Raw genomic sequence first — 6,052 nt, 5'->3', positions numbered from 1 at the left:
AAGGAGAGCCTCAAGTCATGATGCGGATCTGACAAAGTCTCAGTCAACTCCGAGGGAGACCAGGGGCAAAGTTGGGCAGAAATGGCCAGGCTTTAGTATGCACACCATGCTCAATCATTGTCTGGAGGCTGCCTGGGAAGAGTGTGGTCTTAACATGAACATGAATGTGAATCCTGAAGTTGCTGTAGCTGGAAGCCGTGAGATAACTGCACTCCTACAGCTGAACAGAAGTTCTTTCGTGAAAGGAATCCAAATGGGATACCTCTATGGCTGCTCCAGTCCACTCTTTGCATCATGTGGATTCACTTCTCCAAACATAATTGGGAAGGGCTTCTCTTCCTGTGAAAAACTTAGACGAGCGTGATTAGTGGAATAATATACAGCCCCCATTGCTGCAGTTGTTCTTGGAGGTGCAACAGGTACTCATTGTTTCCTTCTTCTACTCTAAATCCCTCTTGCCCTCAGCTATCACTTCTACTAGTCTCAGTGGCTTACTGATGCTGTGGCCCAAACCCTAATTCCTCAGGGGTCTGAGGCCCCTTTCTCAGGCCAGGGTTGCTGCATTTATTATTCATAGTCATAACTAAGCAAAGGAGTACCAAGAAATGCCCAAGTCTCAGTGGTGCATGCTTGTAATCTCAGCCCTTTGGGAGGCTGAGGCGGACGGATGACCTGAGGTCAGGAGTTCGAGACCAGCCTGACCAACATGGTGAAACCCCGTCTCCACTAAATACAAAAAATTAGCAGGGTGTAGTGGCGCATGCCTATAATCCCAGCTACTTGGGAGGCTGAGGCAGGAGAATCACTTGAACCTGGAAGGCGGAGGTTGTAGTGAGCCAAGATGGCACCACTGCACTCCAGCCTGGGCAACAAGAGCGAAACTCCATCTAAAAAAAAAAAAGAAGAAAGAAATGCCCAAGTGAGTCACCACACATATTCTTCCCTGCCCCAATTGTAAAACAGCAGCCCCACCTCTTCCCTGATCAGGGTCAATTACACTGGCAATATGATAATGATAATTTCTCTTCTTACTTGGTGATTCCTTAATACGAGGAGTTCGAAGTGCCCAAGTGGTAGCCATACCATGTAACTTAATGTGACCTTTGCTGGAAGAGTATGGCCCTTTGGGGATCAGAATGTCTCACCATGCGGAGCCCAGAGCTGCAGGAATAGGAAGCATAAAGTCCCTCAGTGGGTCGCTGAGAGCGATGATAAGTGGGGCTATACTTTTTCTGCTCCAGATGTCACTCAGAGCAGTCTTTTGTGCCACGTAGTATATGGGTCTGAGCAGTGTTTCTAGTGTGGACAGTGTTGCCTTCAGAATCTGAAGAGACCTGCCAGGTACTTCGATTCCGTCTTTGTGGTAGGGGATGCAAGATGCAGCAATTTGTCTTTTACTTTAGAAAGGATGTCCTGGCATGTCCCTTAAACATCAAACTCCTAAAACATCGACTGAGGTGGTAGTCCTCTGAATCTTAGGGCTCTCTTCCATGATCTGGAGGACATGTGTCTTACCAAGGCCTCTAGTATGCTAGCTACTCTTGCTCATCCTGACTGATGGGCATGATGTCATTGATATAATGGATCAAAGTGATGTTCTGCAGGATGTCTGAGCAGTCTAGATTGCTTCTGACTAGATGGGGTTGATCCACTGTAAGCTGGACTTTGGCTAGTACTCTTTTATCCAGCCCTTATAAGCTCCCACTCCAATAGGGGAGTGAAGATGACACTTTGGGACTATGTTTCAATGTCAGTTCAGACCCTGTGCCCAACAGTCGTCTGTGCACAGTCACCTGAATAAATACTTACAAGTCCCTTTTTGGAAGGACTGGGGAATCATTATAGTATATAATTACCATGGTGTTGCCAGTCTTTGGGGACTTGTATACCTCGATAGTCAATGAGTTTTGGGTCTGAAAACTGACTTAGGTTCTGGAACCAGACAAAGGAGCATGCTTTTTAACTGAGAGCTCCATCCTCAGGTTCCTGCTTATCCATCCTTGCTCTCTGTTGATTACATATCTTCAGCAATATCCTTGTTTTGACTGCACATTCATTTTGCCCCCTAAGGATAGCATGTTTTATTAACCATCAATACAACTCTTCATGTCAAGCCCCTTGCCAGTCTCTCTGATTCTTGTAACCCCCATCCCATGGCTTCTGGCAATTAAATGCTGCCACCAGCCTCTACTACCTCAGTATGCCCATCATCCTTGTCACTATAAAAGAGCCAAGCTTGTGACAGTGTCTCCTCCTGTTAGCGCTGGCTTGTAGAAGAAAGCCACAACTAAGCTTCTGTGTGATGCTGGCACTTTCACCAGCACAGTTTTGATGGCCTTGGTAAATGGGATTCCTGGCTGGCACAGTGGCTCACACCTGTAATCCCAGCACTTTGAAGGCCAAGGCAGGCAGATCACCTGAGGTCAGGAGTTTGAGTCCAGCCTGGCCAACATGGTGAAACCCTGTCTCTACTAAAAATACAAAAATTAGGCTGGGCGCGGTGGCTTACGCCTGTAATCCCAGCACTTTGGGAGGCTGAGGCAGGTGGATCATGAGGTCAGGAGATCGAGACCATCCTGGCTAACACAGTGAAACCCCGTCTCTACTAAAAATACAAAAAAAAAAAAAAAAAAAATTAGCCGAGCGTGGTGGCATGCGCCTGTAGGACCAGCTACTCGGGAGGCTGAGACAGGAGAATTGCTTGAACCTGGGAGGCGAAGGTTGCAGTCAGCCAAGATCTCGCCACTGCACTCCAGCCTGGGTGACAGAGCGAGACTCCGTCTCAAAAATAATAATAATAATAATAATAATACAAAAAGTAGCCGGGTGTGGTGGCATATGTAATCCCAGCTACTGGGGAGGGTGAAGCAGGAGAATCACTTGAACTCTGGAGGCGGAGGTTGCAGTGAGCTGAGATTGCACCACTGCACTCCAACCTGGGTGATAGAGCGAGATTCCATCTCAAAAAAAAAAAAAAAAAAAAAGGGATTCCTCCAGACCTTTTATGGAGCATTCTTAGAATTCACTCTATCATGCCCGTTTTGCTGAGCCATTTAATCTTTTCTTCCCCCAGTTGCTATGGCAATACAGACATTTGAGCTTCACTCAGCAAGCATTATCATTTCCTCCATGCTCCTAGGAGCCACTAGGGGCAGGTCCTTACCAGGAAGTTAAATTCCATTTTTTTTTTTTTTTTTTGAGACGAAGTTTCACTCTTTTTGCTCAGGTTGGACTGCAATGGCATGATCTTGGCTCACCGCAACCTCTGCCTCCTGGGTTCAAGTGATTCTCCTGCCTCAGCCTCCCAGAGTAGCTGGGATTATAGGCATGTGCCACCATACCCGGCCAATTTTGTATTTTTAGTAGAGACAGGGTTTCTCCATGTGAGTCACACTGGTCTCAAACTCCCGACCTCAGGTGGTCTGCCCACCTCGGCCTCCCAAAGTGCTAGGATTACAGGTGTGAGCCACGGTGCCCGGCCAGGAAGTTATATTCTACCCCAAGAAAGTGGTCCCCAAGTAAAAAAACTTGCCCTTAATCCACTTTTATATTTCATCCCCTTGATTAAGCATTATCAAAATCCAATCCCATGGGTACTTCCCTACTCTTACCACTAAATGTTGGCCAGTTCTTGCAGGATACTTTGGGTTATAGTCCCTTTCTTTCCTTATTAGGCCTAGTATATCCTTGGCTACCAGACTATGCTGTAATTTAACCCATGAGAGTTTAAGGTTAAGATTTTCACAGTCAGGAGATTCTGGGAGGGGAGAGGCCTCTGCAGTGTCTTAAGGCTCTGAGGGTTCAGAGGAGTGCAGAAAGCCAGAATTTTTGGGGGGACCCACCCAGCTATTTCTATTCCATGTATTAGGGTCCCAGGTTTTCCCAAGCAGAGTCCTGACCTTGATTGCAGATCTGCCTCTGGGAGCTCTATTGAAGTCCTCGAGTTAGGTCTTCAGATTTTTTTGCTCTCTCACTGCTATAGATAAGGGCCTCTTTGTAAGCCATCAAAAAGGCCCTCTGACCTTCACAGTTAATTTCCAATGTTTGTTATCTACTCTCAGCTTTTCATTATCTCTTGGCAGGGCCCAGTGCAACTTAATAACAGCCAGCCAATTCCATTGTCCCTGTACTCACTGCTGTCCCTCCGCCTACCCCCTATGCCTGAACTGTTCCACCACAGGAACATTCTCCCATTTCATATCAGTGAAAATTTTAGCAACTGGGCTACCATCTTATTCCAGAGATTACCTGTACCCCACAACATCCAGGAGGGGTTCTTGTTGCCAGCCCGGCAGTGAGTACTGAAGTTCCCTAAACCTATCTTACTGCTTGCTTTTTCAGACCACTTCTGGAGTGGTCACCTGAGTCAGTTCAGGTGGTCTGGGGAGCAGGTACTGAGACAAAGTTAGGAGTGCAAGAGGCTTACTGGCTGGTAACACCTGTGAAAGATAAAGAAGGAAGCAGGAATGGGCAGAGAAAGCCTTTGGATAGGCTTCCCTATCCTGATAAAGCAAAGGAAGGCAGAAGCAAAATCGGGCAAGAAAAACCTCAAGCTATGGTGCAGATCCTTCCAAGTTGCAGTCTACCCAGTGGAAAGCACCAGGGCAAAGGTTATCACGTAGAGAAATCAACAGTGGGCAGAAACGGCCAGGTCCCAGTAACCACACTGTCAGTCATTGGCTTGGGGCTGTTCAGGAAGAGTGTGGCCTTAGCTCTGACATGGTAGTGGATCCCAAAGGTGATGCAGCTGTGGGCTGACAGCGAATTGCTTTCTGGCAGTTGAATGGCAGATTCTTTCTAAGGGATGTCATGGCTGTCACATCAGGTATTTTGTCTTGGAGTTCAGTGCTATTTCCATATGTCATTTTGCCTATGGTATAAGTATTATGAGACTTATACTTTGAAAAAGATTCAGATAAAAAACCTGAGCAAATCAGGCAATTAACGGGATTCTGCTAAAACTCTTTGCCACAGTGGACTGTGAGAGAACTGGAGGAGTCTCAGGGCTTGCGGGATGTGTGTATAGGTTTGACCTGCCAAGCTTCTGTCCCCTTCATTGATGAGAGGAGGAAAGCGAGATGGGAGGTAGAATCAGCTGTTGTTTGGGTGTGTGAAGGAAAACTGGCTCTCTCCTCAGAATGGCGTTTTAATAACCCAGAAAAAGAATTACGCAGAAGGAATCTGTTCTTTTTAATTTCTTTTTGTTGTTGTTGTTTTTTGAGATGGTGTCTTGTTCTGTTGACCAGGCTGGAGTGCAGTGGTGCGATCTCGGCTCACAGCAACCTCTGCCTCCCGGGTTCAAGCGATTCTCCTGCCTCAGCCTCCTGAGTAGCTGGGATTACAGGCACATGCCACCATTCCCAGCTAATTTTTTTTCTGTATTTTTAGTAGAGACGAGGTTTCACCATGTTGGCCAGGCTGGTCTCAAACTCCTGACTTCAGGTGATCCACCTGCCTTAGCCTCCCAAAGTGCTAGGATTACAGGCTTGAGCCACGATGCCTGGCCTGGGAATTGGAAATATATGGCCTATATTGCTTTTTTTTTTTTTCCTTTTAAATGATATTCTTATTTTGTATGTATACTGAAGGCCAGGTGCTATGGCTCATGCCTGTAATTCCAGCATCTTGGGAGGCCAAGGTGGGTGGATTGCTTGATCCCAGGAGTTCAGGAGCAGCCTGGCCAACATAGGGAAACCCCATTTCTACTATTTAAAAAACAAACAAAAAAAATGAATGTATACTAGAGACTCTGAACTTACTGGAATTTAGCTGCTCAGAGCATTAGAGATGGGCAGCTAGGACAATAGGGGCTACAGGGTGTGGTGAGATACAAGGAACTTGGAAATGAGTCTTTCCCTTGTTGGGGAGTGACTCTGATTAAACTGAAAAAAGTTGCTTGGAATGCTTTGTCCCAAATAATTATCCTTTATGTACTAGATTTGGTTACACTTACTCACGTTCCTAGCTGATAACAAAAGGAAGAGGTGGGAGGCAGAACATGACTTTTTCCTCTTCAAGAAACCCAAAGGAAACAATACAGTTATGAAATCTG

This window comes from Nomascus leucogenys, chromosome 12 (genome assembly GCF_006542625.1).
Source record: "Nomascus leucogenys isolate Asia chromosome 12, Asia_NLE_v1, whole genome shotgun sequence".
Lineage (NCBI taxonomy): Eukaryota > Metazoa > Chordata > Mammalia > Primates > Hylobatidae > Nomascus > Nomascus leucogenys.
Note: the sequence above shows the minus strand (reverse complement) of the source record.